Source organism: Lissotriton helveticus, chromosome 11 (genome assembly GCF_964261635.1).
Source record: "Lissotriton helveticus chromosome 11, aLisHel1.1, whole genome shotgun sequence".
Classification (NCBI taxonomy): Eukaryota; Metazoa; Chordata; class Amphibia; order Caudata; family Salamandridae; genus Lissotriton; species Lissotriton helveticus.
In genome coordinates, this window is record NC_136072.1 from 1110595895 (window position 1) to 1110615833 (window position 19939).

General features: G+C 44.0%; 1 protein-coding gene across 2 annotated transcripts in view; it reads right to left on the minus strand.

The window, feature by feature from the left end:
• The window catches only part of LOC144792661 (solute carrier family 2, facilitated glucose transporter member 11-like), a 504197-nt gene that overhangs the window by 429926 nt on the left and 54332 nt on the right, over positions 1-19939 (minus strand). The gene's annotated exons all lie outside the window — the stretch shown is intronic.

Sequence of the window (19939 nt, forward strand, 5' to 3'; positions counted from 1 at the left end):
AGGAAAGGAATCATTAGGAGAACATGGAAATGAGCATTGCCCACGTCTAAGAAAAATAATCCATTCCCACCATGCATTAATTTATGTAAGTTAGCATTTTTCCAATTAGAAGTGACAGATTTGATTGCCATATAAATAAGGAAGTCCATAAGTTTACAACCCATAGGAGATAATGTAGACTTAAGGAGAGAAGATTTAAGGATTAGAATATGGAAAGACAAAGCTGATTGGATCTTAAGGATCCAAGTTATAATATTCCATATGTCTGACAAGAACTGATGAATAATAGAACAATTGTAAAATAGATGTTGTAAATCACCAGTTTCAGAAATACAATACCAACAGTTTGGAGTGTCTAGTGGTTTAGCTTTAAATAATTTGTCCGGAGACCAAAAGCATTAGTAAAGCAGATAAATATTACTTTGTATGAGAGTAGCAAGGAGATAACTAGCAGTGTGAGGTTCACTGTTAGTAGACGCAGGAGAAGGGGTGAATGGATGGGGTAAGATTGTTGGGAAGTAAATATCCAAATGGCAATACTGACTTTGTAACATTCCAATAACAATAGCTTCAACATGCAATGAAAGGTTCATGCTGTGCTTGTCAATCAACATGTTTAGAAAGTCGATGTTGTAATAACATTGTTGTTTCACAAAAAGGAGAAACATTGTTATTAGCATAGCAGTATTTCTTTTCCTGTTCACTTTAACTTTTCCCATCCTGTTCCTGTTTCTTCTCTTCATTCCGCCCCCCTACTCTTACCGTAGGTTAGTAATTGGAACATTCCACTCTGAAGGCTGATTTGGAATGTTGTGAAGAGATAGAACACCTGCTTGTCTAGAGTGGTTAGAGACTTACTGTGAGAGCGGAGTCACATCAAATAAAAAAACTTGATTGCTTATCTTCGTATGCCTGGTGGTCCTGTACATATTGGGGTGACGAGGAGCTAAGCTGTTGAGGGACAGCAAGTGCCTTCACCCCTGTTATCATCTTTATATTCCCTCTCTGCTAATATCTCGGACACTCAGCTGTGGGATATTCTCTAGTCCTGATACCTAACATGCTGAAATGGTTCTTTCCAAGGATTGGAGTAAATGACTAAAGTGAAAGGCGACGCCTCAACTGTGAGAAGTTCCCTACAGGGGTAGGCGGCACTTCAGCAACACGGCAGCGGTTCCAGTCAACATTACTGGCCGCCTGCCTCATTGGCACGAGCACTGAGGTAACCGATACAGTAGGCAGGTATCGTTTACTTGGTCAGCTATTCTTTGACTGGCTCTTGAATGGAAGATGCTGCCGCATCAAGGTAGGTAGGTGGTGTTTCAGCAAAGTGGCAGCGGCTTAAGATGAGGTTAGGCTACGCCTCATTAGGAGCAGCTTGAAAAAGCAGATAGAGTAGGCAGCGTCTTGAGTTAAAGCCTGCCTCCATTATATCCTGTGGTAGAAGATGGTGCCACGTCTTCTTCCTTGTGAAGATAACTGGGATGTGCTGTTGCTTCTTTGGTTACTCTAAGGAGCTTATCACCCTCATTACTTTCCAGAGTTCTCATTATGGAAATGATTCAGAATCTGACACAAAAGACTTCCTGAGGTGAAGTTGACTAACTTTTGAAATAGCTGAAGCTAAATTAGTCCTTATGGTCAGTTTAACAGTACACTAATGGAATTACTGTTACACTAGTGAACGTGCAATTTTATTGAAACCATGTAATAGGTGTTAGTTACGATTTTCCTCTGCAGGGTGAAGTGACTATTTGGGTTGATTAGTGATATGGGGTTACACCAAATTTTACATCATATTAGCAGTAAAAATTGTAATATTTGATAAAAGTAACCCTGTTATTTTCTGAAAGTTTATTAGGAAGGTATTAACTATTTCCTTCTGAAGTGTACCTTGTCCAGGATAATAGACCAATTAACTTGTGAATAGCAAATTGTGTATTAATAAAGTTTTTGAACAATCCTCATGGCTGGTTCAAGCATTTCTTACCCACCTCCCTTTCGAAATAAAAAGGGCGAACCAGTTCCACCTTGAAAATGATGCGTGAAAATGTTTGAATCATATCTGATGTAGGTGGTGACAGATATTCTGGATTGCATAAACATCTTATCCTATTACATGATCTAAGAGTACATGGTAAAAAAAAGTGTATGAGGATTTAGCTGCTTCTCTAGACCCTGATGAAGAAGGAGAGGTAGGAGACAGGGAAGAACAAGTAGATGTGTACCAAGCTACATTTAGGAAATTAGAAGAACAGTTCAGTGATAAGATTAACATTGTACTAGAAAAGCACAAGTGATTTTTTAAGAACTCAAAGAATGAGAAAGTAATCAATTGTTGCCCTAAGAGGATTGTCTTCTACGTGTATTTAGGAATTTAACAGACTCACTCATTAGGGATCAACCCATAAGGTGTGCTAATGACACAAAAATACAAGAAAGGTTGCTGGCAGAAAACCCTGTTTTGCCCAAAGCCATTATGATTGCCAAAAGCATCGAACACACAGCAATATGTATTAAAGAAATGGGAGATTCACATAAATTACTCCAAATTCCAAAGATTGATAACAGTGAGAATCTCAGTGAAGAAATTTTTAACATTAAAGGTGGGAATACAAACAGGAAGGGTGGAGATGTACAGAAACAAACTGTTGAACCAGGGAATTTTAAGTTTTTTCGATGTGGTTATGCAAGTCAAATGACCAACAACCCAAATTGTCCAGCACATAATGGAACCTGAAGAAATTGCATCAAGAGAGGCCATTTTGCTTAAGTTTGCCAAAATTCAGAAGCACGAAAGTGCATTTGATTTAAAACAGATGAAGCAAAGAAATGTTAATTTATATTCCATGTAGGTGAGACAGAAAGGAAATATTTGAGCTATCCTACATGTGAGATAAATTTGGATGGTTCAGTTTTCCAGGTATATTCAGATTCCTGCCCTCCTTATGCATCAACCGATTTTGGGCCATTTGAGGAGAAGTTTGCAGGGAAAAGATATGAGCCAGAGGAACCTGACATAAACCCTGGAGGCTACATCAGAGATCCCATACCTCTGGTAGGCATGTTAAGAATGCATATAACATTTAAAGGAAGAACCACAGTAGGAAAAGTTTATTTAGCTATGCAAGGATCTAATCTCCTAGGTTGGAAACATCAGAAAGATCTAGGAATCAAACTCAACCCCAATGGAGATGAACAGGCAATATTAGTGGACAGATCAAACACAGGGATGGACATTGGTGAGGAATTCCCAGATATGTTCAATGATAAGTTAGGTTTACTCAAGGATTTTTTTATGCACAAAATCAAATTAAAATCTGGGGCTGTCCCTGTGGGTCAGAAATCTCATACTGTCCACCTGATGTTGTAAGGACCGCTAATAAATGAATTAGATAACCTAGAGTTACATACTGTGGAAAAGTAAATTTTGTCATGTTCTGTGTCCCTACGTGTCATCCATCATATGTTATGTGTGCATGACCAATATGCATATGTTATTCCCCATGTCCGATTCAAGACGCAATTACAGTTGTGTCCACCTCTGGTATGTCATTTTCCAGTCCTCGTGAATACTACGAATATCAGGCCTATGTAAAGCTACGTTGCCACGTTTCTCAGTGTGCACGTTATTTCATTATAAAGTCCCCGTTTCTAGGCCTCAACAGGGCCCGGACATCAGATTCAGCTCCTGTCTCCTGAAGCCTCGCTAAGGAGCGATACAGCCCCCACCTGTATCCTCGACCTTTCACTTACTTCCTGCCTCGCAGTGCCCGGTGCAGCCTGGCTCTGCCCCTGAGTCTGCCAAGACTATGTTATGATTCCAGCTATCAGTTTAGTCCTCCTTCTCTGCATTCCTAAGCTACTGAACTGCATCAATAGTTTCCGTCATTGTCTAGCCTATGCGGCTCCATGTTAAGAGAAATACTGTATTTAATGGTCATTTAATATTCTTCATCACGCACTACATGCAGAATAAATGCCTGCTTCAGTCTTAGAGTCAGTTAGCTTTTCCCCTCATGACTTCTAGTTTATATCAACATGTTCCCTAAACATCAGATACTAGATAGGGTTTAGGTACATGTCGCTCCGACCCTCCAGACTTTAGTCTCTGCTCCTAGCACAGAGTTCATAGCCCCCAGCTTCTCCTCGTAACACGTCATTACCAGTTTGCGCGCACCACCAGGTTAGAGGTCCCGGCTCCTTAGGTAGCCCCCTCCTATGTTTCCGCCCATTCATGACATATTCTGTTACGTTTGCATCACATGTCTGAGTTACACCTTCTTTTTACTCTTATCTTTCGCGACTGCTACGCGTCACGCCTTCTGCTCCACCCACTGCTACGCCTACTGCAATGTAATGCTATGTGTTTGCGTTATGTATATATGCTCATGTATTGTTATTAAAAGTCAGCGCGCTCATCCCAGCCCCAGCAGCTGCTGGGCCCTGTCATCCTATTCCTATGCAGGTTGTCCTGTTCCTGTCCTTATGCTGTATTAAACCTGCAAAACTCCCACTACCTCGAATCTTGACTCTTATTTATTGAGCTATCTGTTATTCATTCATTCATTCAAAAATAGATCCGGTATTATTTATTTATATACCACATAATGGCGCCCGAATAGGGACTTGCCCTTTCCCCACGCGTCGGTGAAGCCACGCCGACCCCCTGACCCTCTGCAGTCGTGACGGAACTCTTCTGCGCAGTGGCAGATATTTCTGCTCAAGTATCCCTCAGGCCCACGGAGGAGACGGAGGAGGCGGTCCAGCATCCAGACGAGACGGTGGAGGAACGCGGCGAGTCCCGACCAGAGCCCAAGCCAAGAGTCCAAGGTCCGAGGTATTCGGAGGTCCACCCGTAACCGAAGTCCGAAGTTCGTCGTCGTAGCAGTCCAGTCCAGTCCGAGGCCTTCCGTTCTTGCTGCCCGGTGAGTACCGTTACTGGGGTGGTATCTAGACAGGGTCAATTTAATTGACTCTGGTCTGTGGGTTGGTGGTACACAGTCCCACAAACGAAGTGTCCACTTCGGTGGATGCGGGTCCTGACGTGTCTCTTTAAGAGACCGGTAAGTTTCGTACTGTTTCAGCAGTGCATCTAGTTTCTGTTCTAGTCAGTTTCTGTTCTCGAGAAAATTCACGTGTTCTGTTCTCAGTATTTCCAGGTAGTATTCTGTCCGAACTGTTATTTTAAATGTTTTTTCATGTATTCTAATGTCGTGGTATGAATGGGAAATAAGTATCGTGTTTATTGTGTATTGTATTGTGTCTAGATTACAGTTCAGTCATGCCTATATTTTCCAAGTTACGTCAGTTAAAGACTAGAAAGGGTCTGCTGGAAGCAGCAGTTCCCGTCCCGCCCAGGGACAGTCCAGGTCATTTTATGTATCAGAAACATGGCATAAGTGCCATATTATATCTAGATTTATGGGTAGAGTATACCAAACAGTTAGAAGAAAAGTATAGATGGCCCGTATCGGGTACATGGGATGCCGAATGCATCATGCGAGTAGAAGAAGCATTATGGAAAAAGAAAGCCAGACAGTCACAGAAAGACGCCATCGAGTTATGGCGTAAAGAAGCTCATAAAAGAACTGAAAAGGAAATCAGAAAGTCAGAATTAAGTAGAGAATCCTTAGAACGAGCACAAGAAAAAGAACTAATCGAGATAGGTGAACAAGTCAAAGCCGAACAGTCAGACAGACAGAGGCATGCCCTTATTAGGGGTATGTATCCTCTCCTTGCCGAGGGCTTGCCAAAAGCGACCCCGGAGGCATCCAGTAATTTCCCGCCACCATTAGTTCCGACCAAGCTACGTCACAAACCGACCGCAGCTGATATTTTCATCTCGTCCTATTTGGACGACACAGTCCCCGAATATGCAAATCCTGTTCGCGCTCCGCCAGTCCCTGTAAATCAGGTAATTTCTGCTCCTCCAGACACCGGGGTGCCCTTAACAGCCCCCCTGGGTCAGCCCGCCATACAAGTCCAGCCCACGTTACAATTACCCACCCTGCCAGGACGAAAAGCATCAGTTGATGATTCCAGTTTAGGGGCCGCGGGAGGAGGTCTTCCTCAAACTCCGCCGCCATACAAACGTTTATCAGCACTCGAATTACATGCTCAAGCATCACAGCGTACTCCCAAGAGTAATAAGTCTGTTGCAGAGATCAGGCAAACCCTTGGCGAATGTGTCTATGACCCAGTTCCAGGCGAGTTTAATATGGTTTTATATTCCGTACGCGTAAGGAGAGTGACCGAGTATCTAGTCACCCTGCCGAATATGAAAGAAGATCTAGACAGGATATATCGTTTCATCCGTACAGGAGATGACCCACAAAGTATTAGTGATGCGCATGATATTAAAGTTCTTAATTAACTGTCTAATAAGAGAACAGGATTACCCGTCTAAAGACCCGGAAGAAATGAAAACTCTAACAAAGTGGAGTGATAATATAGCCGAAGGAAAGCACAATACCATTGGTGCCATGGAAAGTATGTACAAGAAAATCCGTAGAGAGATAATAAAGATACACGAACAGCGTAAAGCAGCACATGTAAGCGAGAAAGAAAGTACCTCTGATCCTGAAGAGGAAGACGACGAGAATACTGCCAGAATAGCGTATGTAGGAAAACCTAGATTTCCAGATCGCCATTTACGTCTAGAACCCAAGTCTACTTTCCATCATTCAGCACCAGAACAAGGTTCCCTAGAACAAGTATTTCAAGCTACCGATCACATTCTGAAATCACGAATCGGTTATAGTGAGTTAAGTACTATGCATGAACAAGAACTAGCCCGATCAGCAGTCCGATGGATTACTGATTCTACCACTTTTCCAGACGAAATAGTGGCACAAATGTTTCTGAAAATGCCCCCAGCCGAGCAGCGACTGGTGGGTATGTATATGATTCAGCACCTCATTACTCTGTATGAGGGTCAACATTCTGATCCAGGCCCGTTACATGATATCCTGAACGAGTTACTCCAGTACAAATGGAGAGGTCTAGGTACCGATTTAATTAGTGTTATTCTAGAACAGCGTCATAAATATAGAACATTCTTGAACCCGCATTTTGTTCATGTCTCACCCCCAGAAAGTAAATCATTCTACATAGACAGACAGAATCCGTTACGAGAAGTCCACCCAGTCAGAGGAGCGGGTGGCGAAATGCAGCGAGTGTTTGTATACACTCCGATCACAAAGATGGAACTCCTCGAAATGAAGAAATTAATTCCCTGTCATGACAAAGATCCAGCAGGGTTCCATAGAGAATTAAAAGACATGCTCCGTATGGGAGAATACACTTACCCGGATATAATTAAAATGTTAAAGGTTCTGCTACCCGCAGGGGTGTATGAAAAGCTAAAGGAAAAAGAATGGGAGGTGGGAGAGAAAAAGATAGATTGGGCAGTCCTAGAAGCTGAAGATAAGATACGTGTACCAGGTACTGGTCTAGGAGAGAAATGTAAAGAATTACCAGAATTATTAATTCAAGTTTTACCCAGATTATTAACAACGAGAAAAGAAGACTGGGATGCAATCTCAGCCTGTAAACAGAAACAAGATGAAGATATTAGTGATTTTTATTCTAGGTTTGAAAAGTGCTTTAGTATCAACAGTGGCCTCAAGACAAGTAGTGAGTCATACCCTCACCTTTTTGTTACTAAATTAGTCGAGAATTCAAGTCCACCAATTAAAAACCGAGTTCTGAAAGTCGAAAGCACCTGGCAAGCAAATACTCCGTCCCAGATGCTCCAGATGCTCCAGTACCACCAGAATAGAATCAGGGAAGAACAAGAACATGAGAGAAAACGTATGAAAGACACGAAAATGAAAGTACTAGTTGCACAATCTGTTCCTCAAGACAGTCAGAAGAGGGGTCAGAATCAAGCCAGTCATCCTGCAGCTCCCGTTAAAGGGACGTGCAATTATTGTAAACAGCCAGGTCATTTTATAAATGAGTGTGCAGTCCTGAAACATAACATAGCTACTGGTAAGACTAAAGAAAGACCACGTCCGCCTAGACAAGAACAAGTTTCACAGATTCCTCAGCCACAGAATGCACCACAGACAGTTACAGTACCGCAGCCTATTGCTGCAACACAGCATGTTACATCGCAGATGTACCAGTATGCACAGTCTGAGTATCCAGAGTACCAGCCATATTCATGAAACAGCCTAGAGAGGGAGGTAGGCTTGCCTCTCATCGAGATACCTGTAGATCAAGAAGGTCCCTATGTTCACAGTCAAGTATTAGGGAAAGACAGAAAGTTTTTGATTGATACAGGGGCAAGTAGGACCACAATTAGTCATGCCGAAGTTCCAGGGGCTCCGCTCTCAGGCTCAAGAAATGTTTCCCTTGGATTTTCAGGAAAGCCTATCGTTAATGAGATTTCAAAGCCAGTCACTCTAGAAGTAGGTCCATTGTCCCGCACTACTGATCTGTTACTTACTAAGTCATGCCCAGAAAATCTATTAGGCATTAAAACACTGAAAGAGTTAGGTGCCGTTATATGTTGTTCCCCAGAGGGAATACGTCTGTTCCTACGTGACTTTAAGGGTCACTATGTATTACGAGATTTTGATTCCAGACTGTCTAAAGTTCCGCAGCATTTATGGGCGCAAGGTCCAACTGATGTAGGTTATATGCAAATCACACCCCATCGTGTGACTCTCAAACCAGGTGTAGTGTTACCACGAATCAGGCAGTATAGATTGCCACCTGAGGCTGTAGCAGCCTTATCCAAAATTATTGACGAGCTCATGGCTCAAGGAGTAGTTGTAGAAACTGACTCCAATGTATGCAATTCTCCGATCATTCCAGTCATGAAACGTGCTGATCCAAATGCACCCCCAGTATATCGATTAGTGATTGATTTACGAGAACTTAATAAATGTATTATTCCGCAGTACCCAGTTGTCCCAGATATCTCTTCCCTATTAACTGCTATTGATTCCGAAGCCACTTTCTTCACTGTCATAGACCTCAAGAACGCATTTTTTAGTGTTCCCATCCATCCAGACAGCCAGTTTCTTTTCGGATTTTGTTTAAATGGAAGGAGCTATATGTTCACACGAGCTCCTCAAGGTTTCACAGAAAGTCCTAGTATTTACAGTCAAGCACTTAAGAGACAACTAGATAATATTCATATGCCAACTGACACTGCCCTGCTCCAGTATGTCGATGATCTATTGATCACAGCCCGTTCTGAACGTGACTGCGAGCGAGCGTCACTGACGGTTCTGTATTTCCTAGCCGAGATGGGGCACAAGGTGTCCCCTTCGAAGCTTCAATTCTGTGTCCAGCAAGTGGTCTACTTAGGACACTTACTGTCCAAGAGGGGTAGGCAGTTGACACCAGACCGTATCCAGTTAATAGCGAGTCTTCCTCAGCCCAAAACCCAGAAGGAGGTACGTGCCTTTATCGGCCTTACTTCTTATTGCAGACAATGGATTCCTCAGTATGCATTTCTAGCCAAGCCACTGATACAGTTAACGTCACAGGAGGCAGCCGCAATGACTGTCCTCCCTTGGACATCTGAACATACACTTAGTTTCAACGAGTTAAAGAAAGCTTTATGCCAAGCTCCAGTTCTAGCGACACCGAACTACAGTAAGCCTTTTACACTTTTCGTCACTGAACGCGAAGGTACAGCATTATCTGTTCTTACACAAGATCAAGCAGGACAATACAAGCCCTGTGCTTATTTTTCGAGCACACTAGATCCTGTAGCCCAGGCTCTGCCTGCGTGCCTCAAGTCAGTTGCAGCCACAGCACTAGCTATCAGACAAAGTGATTCCATAGTTTTAGGACATACCTTGACAGTACACGTTCCACACTCCGTGGAAGTTCTTTTAAACCGAACACAAACACAGCACTTGACAATTGCACGTTTAACAGGTTATGAATTGACACTGTTCCAGCCACACATAGAAATCAGACGCTGCAACGTTCTGAACCCTGCTACACTGTTACCATCAGTTAATTCAAATTCTGCCACACACGACTGTGTGGAAGTAGTCAACATTACGACAGAGCCAAGACAAGATCTGACAGATATTCCGTTACCAGATCCCGACCTGACACTTTATGTGGATGGGTCATGTATGAGAACTAGTACAGGAGAACTAGTCGCCGCGTATGCAGTGACTACTGACACTGAAGTTATTGAAACACACCGTATTGATACCCTGTCCGCTCAAGCAGCAGAGCTAGTTGCTCTGACACAAGCCTGTATACATGCCAAGAACCTGAAAGTTAATGTTTACACAGATTCACGTTACGCATTCGGAGTTGTACACGATTTTGGAGTGCTCTGGCAGGAGAGAGGTTTCATGACTTCTCATGGAACCAAGATTCAGCATGGTCTCCTTATTCAAGCTCTGTTAGATGCCATACATTTACCGACATCCATTGCTATCATGAAATGCAAAGCACATACGAAAGTTACTGACATTATTTCCCAAGGTAATGATCTAGCAGATCGCACAGCCAAGCTTACAGCACAGACTCTAGACATTCCAGTTAACATGACACACACTCCAGATCCGACTACATGTATGACCGTTAAGGACCCTACTCAAGATGTCATAGATATCCAGTTACATGCTACTCCCGATGAAACCAAGAAATGGTCTGAACAAGGAGGGGTCCAGACAGATCAAGGATGGTTAACAAAGGGTAGGACCGCATGGTTTCTCCCCGACTCTATGGTTCAAGTTATCATTAATACCGCACATAGTCCAGCACATTTAGGAGAAAAAGCTATGTTAGACAGTATCCAGAACATTTGGTTCAACAAGCATTTACGAGCTGCAGCCAAGCAGAAAGTCCGTACCTGTATGATATGTTGTCAGTTTAATCCAGGTAAAAGTGTCCCGGTGGAACAAGGTGGTTTCCAGCCTCCTGACCACCCCTTTGAAGTCCTCCAGATGGATTATATTCAGATGGAGCGATGTCGAGGTTTCAAGTATGTCCTTGTAGTTGTATGCGCTTTGTCCAGATGGACAGAAGCATATCCAGTTCCAGATTACACAGCCGCGACCACTGCCAAGCAGTTGGTTCGTGAGTTTTTCCCTCGATATGGACTCCCTAGAGTCGTATATTCTGATAACGGTCAGCCATTCTCATCTGAGTTGATGAAGCACGTTTCCCTGTTGTTAGGGTACCAGTGGAAGTTCCATTGTGTACGCCATCCTGAAGCAGCCGGTCTAGTCGAGAGACATAATCAGACTCTGAAAATTCGAATTGCTAAAATATGTAAAGACAAGGGTGTGGACTGGCTAGTAGCTCTGCCAGTCGCTTTGTTTTATATGCGCATGGTCGCACATTCCAGATCAGGTCTGTCCCCGTATGAGGTCGTATTCGGCCGCCCCCCTAACATGTGGGGTACTCCTAGACCCCGAAGTATTACTGATGTTTCATGTAATATGCTGACAGATTACCTAGCTTCCTTGATGTCTGCCCTCAACTCATGTCGTTCACAGGTTGCCGCCACATTTCCAGACAATACCGAGGTGGCACCGCATGAGATCGTTCCAGGTTCGATGGTGCTCGTCCGGAACTTTGACAGATCAAGTCCGCTGGAGCCACGTTGGAAGGAGCCCCGTCAGGTCCTCCTCACCACCCGTACAGCTGTGAAATTGGAAGGACGCCGCGGCTGGGTGCATCTTTCGCACGTCAAGAAATTCTACGGATTAAAGCCGGTCTCTAAAAACATTTCCCAGGATATCAAGACTTGTCAAAACATTGTTCCTAAGGACTGTCCCGCAAATGACATTGATACAACCCCTCCCCTGTTAGAGAAAACTCCGCAGCAGGAGTATAAGCAAAAACTCCGGTCTAGTAAAATAAGTCAGTCAGTTTGATTGTCTAAGTCCTCCCCTAGGTGAAACGGTTAGACTGTTTCTGACATGTATAAAATAGACCCCCATAAAGAGAGAGTTAGTCAAAACTCAATTCGATGTATCGTTTTTCTAAGTTTCATATTATTCATCAGCATAATGATTTCCTGCACTAGTTACGCATTTTTCCTGTGTTTTCCAGTTTCTCATGTAAAAGTGTCTTCTAATGTTACAGTAGAGCACACGTTTAGTGATCTGCCTCCTCATGAATATTCATACCGCCTCGCTATGCGTAACAATACCTTCATCCGTATGTTGCATTATTCACACCAGACCAGCAATGCCACTAATTGTTGGGTGTGTGGTCGACTCCCCCCTTTCCAGACGTCGAAGGGAGTTCTGCCACTTTTTCCTTATCCTTTTTCACATAATGGTTCGTGTGGAGCATGGTCCACGTTAACGTCATCCTTAACAGATATGTCTTTTCTTAACAGCACATGTTTCCCAGACAAGCAAGGTTTCCCCCACAGAACAGGTTTAGATCTAGAAAATGAAGTGTACAATTTAGGTAATTATTCTTCGAATTTCATGGTCCTGAATGTTCAGTCTGATACTACTCCAGACTCACCTGCTATTTCAGTATTACCAGTCAAAGGCGAATTATGTGTCCGTAATTATGGTTCTGTACACGTAGGACATAGTGATTGTACTACTATTATCCAGTATAGTGACAGTGGGAAATCTATTTTTAAAGCTTCACGTCATTCTTATTTTGTTTGTGGTCAAACTGCATATGTTCGTCTGCCCCTCGATTGGGAGGGAACCTGTTACATTGCCTTCCTACTGCCACCTGTTTTTCTAGCCCCACCTGACTACCATAGGAATTCCTTCCTAGTACATACCAGACACAAGAGAAACCTCCCGATTGTCGATTATACTGAAACTGCTGCAGAGCAATTCATTGATATTGATAAAGGTGTGTTCCCTTATTTAGGTACAGTTGTAAATAGTAAGCTAATTCGTAGGTTAACAAGAACCCTTGAAGCAGTAGTAGATGAGACTGCCTCCGCTCTAGGTAACTTAACTGAAGAGCAATCCTTTATGAGAATTGTTGTGCTCCAGAATCGTCTCGTCCTTGACGTCATACTGGCCGATAGGGGCGGGGCCTGTAGACTTATCGGATCTAGTTGCTGCATTTTCATTCCAAATAACGCGCCGTCTGTTTATTCAGCTATAACCAGACTTCATAAAATTGCCCATCTATTACACCAAGATCCAGGCACCTGGACATGGTCCGGTTGGTTCTGGAATATAATTTCCGCCTGGGGATGGAAAGTCCTGTCCTTTCTAGGTATCGCAGTAGCGATCATATTCAGCTGCTGTCTCTGTATACAATGTGGCCCTGCGATTTGCGGCATGTGTGCTACCTCTTGTATTCCTAGTCCCAAGCCCCGTTCTAAATCCCGTTCCAAGACAATTCGAGATGAACAAATGGTACTGTATGAAATGATAGATGGTATCATGAATATTGATGTTTCCTGATGGAAACGTAGTGACAAGGAGGGAATGTGGAAAAGTAAATTTTGTCATGTTCTGTGTCCCTACGTGTCATCCATCATATGTTATGTGTGCATGACCAATATGCATATGTTATTCCCCATGTCCGATTCAAGACGCAATTACAGTTGTGTCCACCTCTGGTATGTCATTTTCCAGTCCTCGTGAATACTACGAATATCAGGCCTATGTAAAGCTACGTTGCCACGTTTCTCAGTGTGCACGTTATTTCATTATAAAGTCCCCGTTTCTAGGCCTCAACAGGGCCCGGACATCAGATTCAGCTCCTGTCTCCTGAAGCCTCGCTAAGGAGCGATACAGCCCCCACCTGTATCCTCGACCTTTCACTTACTTCCTGCCTCGCAGTGCCCGGTGCAGCCTGGCTCTGCCCCTGAGTCTGCCAAGACTATGTTATGATTCCAGCTATCAGTTTAGTCCTCCTTCTCTGCATTCCTAAGCTACTGAACTGCATCAATAGTTTCCGTCATTGTCTAGCCTATGCGGCTCCATGTTAAGAGAAATACTGTATTTAATGGTCATTTAATATTCTTCATCACGCACTACATGCAGAATAAATGCCTGCTTCAGTCTTAGAGTCAGTTAGCTTTTCCCCTCATGACTTCTAGTTTATATCAACATGTTCCCTAAACATCAGATACTAGATAGGGTTTAGGTACATGTCGCTCCGACCCTCCAGACTTTAGTCTCTGCTCCTAGCACAGAGTTCATAGCCCCCAGCTTCTCCTCGTAACACGTCATTACCAGTTTGCGCGCACCACCAGGTTAGAGGTCCCGGCTCCTTAGGTAGCCCCCTCCTATGTTTCCGCCCATTCATGACATATTCTGTTACGTTTGCATCACATGTCTGAGTTACACCTTCTTTTTACTCTTATCTTTCGCGACTGCTACGCGTCACGCCTTCTGCTCCACCCACTGCTACGCCTACTGCAATGTAATGCTATGTGTTTGCGTTATGTATATATGCTCATGTATTGTTATTAAAAGTCAGCGCGCTCATCCCAGCCCCAGCAGCTGCTGGGCCCTGTCATCCTATTCCTATGCAGGTTGTCCTGTTCCTGTCCTTATGCTGTATTAAACCTGCAAAACTCCCACTACCTCGAATCTTGACTCTTATTTATTGAGCTATCTGTTATTCATTCATTCATTCAAAAATAGATCCGGTATTATTTATTTATATACCACAATACAGTCATTGAATTTTCAGAATGGTTATCCCCAATATCAATAGCTGCCAAGGACAGGGACAAGAAAATACATCTTTGCGTAGACTTGAGAGACGTGATATGGGTAGACAGAGATCTTCTAACCAAGATAAATGAAATGTTGAGCGTTATACATGATGCTAATGTGCTTAGTGCTCTTGATTTTCTTCAGCCTATTATCAGATTGCATTTCATCCTGAATCTAAACCACTCACATCCTTCATAACTCATTTTGGAGAATACAGGTTTTGAAGCATGCCCTTCAGACTAGCTTCCGCTGTGGCAGTTTCCCAAAGGATCATGAATCCCATTTTACCTAATGTAAGGAATCGCCTATGTTTCCAAGATGGCATGTTCATTTATGCAGCTTCCAAAGATGAACACAACAACATCTTAAGAGAAGTCTTATGTAACATGCAGGATTCCCAAATAAAAATGGAGAAATGTAAGATTGGAGTTACGTCTGTAGAATATTTGGGTCACACCACGTCAGGGGAGGGAATAAATACCACATACAATCTGGTTGATGCAGTCAAGCTAGCCCCTCCCCCCCCACCCCAGCACAAATAGGAAGAACTGAAGTTGTGCCTGGGTTTAACAGAATATATGTAAAAACATGTCAAAGGTTTTGTTGACATTGTTTATTCTCTAAGGTCTCTACTTAAAATTAGATTCCTATTTAATTGAATCCAAATTGTAAATATGTTTTTACAAAGTTTGAGGTGGCAATAATAAATACCCTCAGTTTAGGAAATTTCAAGGTCAACTTTAAGCTAACCTCACTACTGACACCAGCAACAAAGGCCTTGGTGCCTTCTTATCCCAAATGGGAATGTGAGTATTGTAGCATCAGCCTCAAGAAGACTCAAGGCAGAGTGACATTACTCTGCAGAAGAGAAAGAAGAGTTGTCTTGTTACTGTGCAATCGGTCACTATGGGGCATATTATCAAGGGATTTATCTCCGCTTTTTTGGCTTTAAAAGCCAAGAAAGCGGAGATAAAATTATCTCCCTATTCCCTAGCTGTCGCTAACACCAGTTAGCAACAGCTAGTAGGAGATAGCGACCATCTTGGGCCCCGCTTTGCATGTCAGAGAAATTTATCACTAATGCAAACATGCAAAGTGGGCGTGCCAAGATGTTAGCGACTGGAAACAGTCGCTAACCTCGCTATCTCCTATTACCAACTTTTGGAGATATTCGCGCTAAGCGCGAATATCTCCAAAAGCTAACACCTGCCCTGAGCAGTTCTTAGCCATGTTATCCAATGGGAGGTGGATAACATGGCTAAGAGCATTCGCTCGGTAATGCATGAATATCGCTGACTTCACAGCGATATTCATGCATTGCGGCCGATTTTTATCGTTTCAGAGATAAACCTTGCTAATAGCAAGGTTTATCTGCGATAAAAATCGTCGCAGCTCGGCGATACATTTTTCACACTAACCTAGCAATAGCGATAATTATCGCTATTGCTTGGTAATATGCCCCTATATGTTTTATTTATGCGGTTTACCTTTAACAGTAAGACCAGACCATAAACCCTTGGTGTCTGTATTTTCAACTAAGAGCATGGCTAATGCTATACCTAAGATTTCTCAGTGAATTTATGAATGACTTTATTGTTCAGTTAATTAAAACATCACAATTAAAACAAGGTAAAACAATCATCTCATTACTAAAAAAACACAATAAAAGACCATTTGTATTTAACTTCTCAGTGCCAGAATCCATGTCCCCATCAGTAGCAATTTCATAACCCATTTCTTACATTTATTGCATGAAGGTGCTTATTGTGTTTCAAGCTACAGTACAAGGAAAAAACTAGGCAGGGTGCAAGCATCTAACTGTGAGATTTGTTCCCATGGTTTAAGATGCTTACTAAACAAAACGTTCTAATTGCATTTGAAAATTATAAGATAAATGGGTAAAAATAAACAAAGTGCAGCAATGCATTATAAATAAAGGCTCATAAAATGAAGTGCTAATTCTGTTTACAGATTGCAAGATAAATGGACAGAGATAAACAAAGTGCACCAAGTGCATGAGCGATAAAAGCTGTGTCCTGTCGCTGTAGATCTTACTTGGCCAGTACTTTTTCTGTCAGTGACAAAAACGTCAAGAATTTTCCACAGAGCACTAAGGGGCATATTATCAAGGGGGTTTATCTCCGCTTTTTTGGCTTTAAATGCCAAGAAAGCGGAGATAAAATGATCTCCCTATTACCTAGCTGTCGCTAACACCAGTTAGCGACAGCTAGTAGGAGATAGCGACCATCTTGGGCCCCGCTTTGCATGTCAGTGATATTTATCACTAATGACATGCAAAGTGGGCATGCCAAGATGTTAGCGACTGGAAACAGTCGCTAACATCGCTATCTCCTATTACCAACTTTTGGAGATATTCGCGCTAAGTGCGAATATCTCCAAAAGCTAACACCTGCCCCTGAGCAGTTCTTAGCCATGTTATGCAATGGTAGGTGGATAACATGGCTAAGAGCATTAGCTCGGTAATGCATGAATATTGCTGACTTTTCAGTGATATTCATGCATTTCGGCCGATTTTTATCGCTTAGGAGATAAACCTTGATAATAGCAAGGTTCCTAAGCGATAAAAATCGCCGCAGCTCGGCAATAAAAATATCGCCGCTAAACCAACATAGCGATAATTATCGCTAGTTGTTGGTAATATGCCCCTATATCCCCTTCTTGTAAGCAGGCTTTTATTGCATTTCAGCACTTGCGAATTTAAGAAGTAGTGTTTCAAAAATCTCCTTTGCTCCAATGCCATCCCACCATCACAAACCCTGTGCGACACCCTCGCTGCCTTCTTCCACCGCAAGATCTCTGACATCCACAACCGCTTCAACCCCCGGCTGAACCCAATGAACCCCGCCACGACGAACACTCTGAACCCCACCGACCACGACCTTATGATCACATAGACCAACGTGAGCATCGAAGACATAATTAAGACCATGAGCACCATCCACTCAGGCTCCCAGTCCGATCCTCTTCCCCACCACATCGTCAACAAAACCGACAGCCTCATCGCACCCCACCTGCGTAACATCATCAACCTCTCCTTCGAAACCGACACCTTCCCTGAAAGCTGGAAGCACGCCGAGATCAACGCCCTACTAAAGAAACCCAAGGCGGACCCGAGCGTCCTCAAGAACTTCTGGCCCATCTCCCTGCTTCCGTTCCCAGCGAAATTCATCGAAAAGATCATCAACACCCAGCTCACCTGCTACCTAGAAGACAACAGCATCCTGGACCCTTCCCAGTCAGGCTTCCGCAGAAACCACAGCACTAGGACCGCCCTCATCGCCGCCACAGATGACATCAGAATCCTACTCGACAACGGCGAGACAGCAGCCCTCATCCTCCTTCACCTCTCAGCCGCCTTCGACACCGTCTGCCACCACACACTACGCACACGCCTCTACGACGCAGGGATCCGAGACAAGGCCCTGGATTGGACCACCTCCTTTCTCTCCGACAGAACCCAGAGAGTCCGGCTCCCCCGTTCCAATCCTGAACCACCATAACCATCTGCGGCGTCCCGTAGGGATCCTCCCTCAGCCAGACGCTGTTCAACTTCTACATGGCTCCCCTCGGTCGCATCGCCAGACTACACGACCTCAACATAATCTCCTACGCCGACGACACCCAGCTGATCCTCTCCCTCACCAAGGACCCCCTCACTGCCAAATCCAACCTGCACCAGGCCGTCGCCGATTGGATGGAGGCAAGCCAGCTCAAGCTGAAACGGACAAGACAGAGATCCTCATCCTTGGGCCCAACCCCTCTGTGTGGGACGATTCCTGGTGGCCAGCCTCACTGGGAACGCCCCCGGCACCTACCAACCACGCACGCAACCTAGGAGTCATCCTCGACTCTAAGCTCAGCATGACTAACCAAGTCAACGCAGTCTCCTCCTCCTGCTTCCACACCCTCCGTATGCTCCGCAAGATCTACAGATGGCCGTCCAAATGCATCAACAGAATCCAAAGAATCCATAATGCCTCCGCACGCCTGATCCTAGACGCCCCACGCCGGGACCACATCGCCCCGCACCTGAGAGACCTGCACTGGCTCCCCGCCGACAAAAGAATCACATTCAAGCTCATGATCCACGCACACAAAGCACTCCACAAGACCGGCCCGGCCTATCTCAACAACAGACTCTCCTTCTACGCACCCAACAGGAAACTCGGCTCCGCTGACCTGTCCCTGGCCGCCATCCCGCGCATCTACAGAACCACTTCCGGGGGCAGATCCTTCTCCCACCGCGCCGCCAAGACCTAGAACGCCCTTCCCCTCCACCTACGTTAGACTGCAGACCTCCCGGCCTTCAGAAGACTGCTCAACACCTGGCTCTTCGACCACTAGCTGCAGTCCCCCCCCCCACCCCCCCCCACTGCCTTGAGACCCTAGGGGGCGGGTAAGTAGTGTGCTTTACAAATCTCCTGATTGATTGATTGATTGATTGATTGATTGAATTTAATGCAGGGCATACACAGACAATGTGGCAAATGTCTTCCTTTGCATATTGGCACAGCCCATATGCAGTCACAGTGGTTTGTCTCAGCTAAGAGGGAGAGTTGCATAAGATATGAAAGCTGCCTATCTGATATCTCAGCAACTTGAGCTTTGCCCTTAGCCTAAACAGTTCTCCTAAGTATGTTTGTGGCTTAAGGAGGCCGTATAAGCCTATCATAATTCAAGCATGTGATCTTTTTATCAGAATGGTTTTGTCTGTAAGGGAAGAACGATTCTTGGCTGCTGAATTGATGGCTCTGCTAAAAGCAGCTTGAGTGAGAGATAAGCCTCAGAATGCATCAGCCTCCAATGTTGTTATAGCTAAGCGCATATATTCATGTGCCTGGGTGTTATCAGGATCGAATATAGCACTCCACACAACACTGCTTACATTGCCTCCGACTCATTTTTTAATGTATAGTAGGTTTTTAAGTAAGCACCAAGGATGTTTATGTTCTGCCTACGTAATCCAAATTCGATTCTTATTTGGGCTTGGAAAGTTTTCTGTGGGAGTCTGAATCCATCGATAAGTGCATTTTCAATTACTTTGTCTGTTGTCCCCCACAGAGCTTTAACTTCATATGCTACTGAAGGTACGTATTTTGTGGCCATAACTTGCAGTAACGGTTGGAGAGACATGCCCTTTAAAGTATTACTAAGGGGCAGAAGGCTGACATTAGGGAATTACTTTTTCTTTGAATCGAGCAAAAGTGCTTGGCAAATGAGCCTCTTGAGTCAAAGGTTACCCCCAGGTACCTCACCTCTGTCAA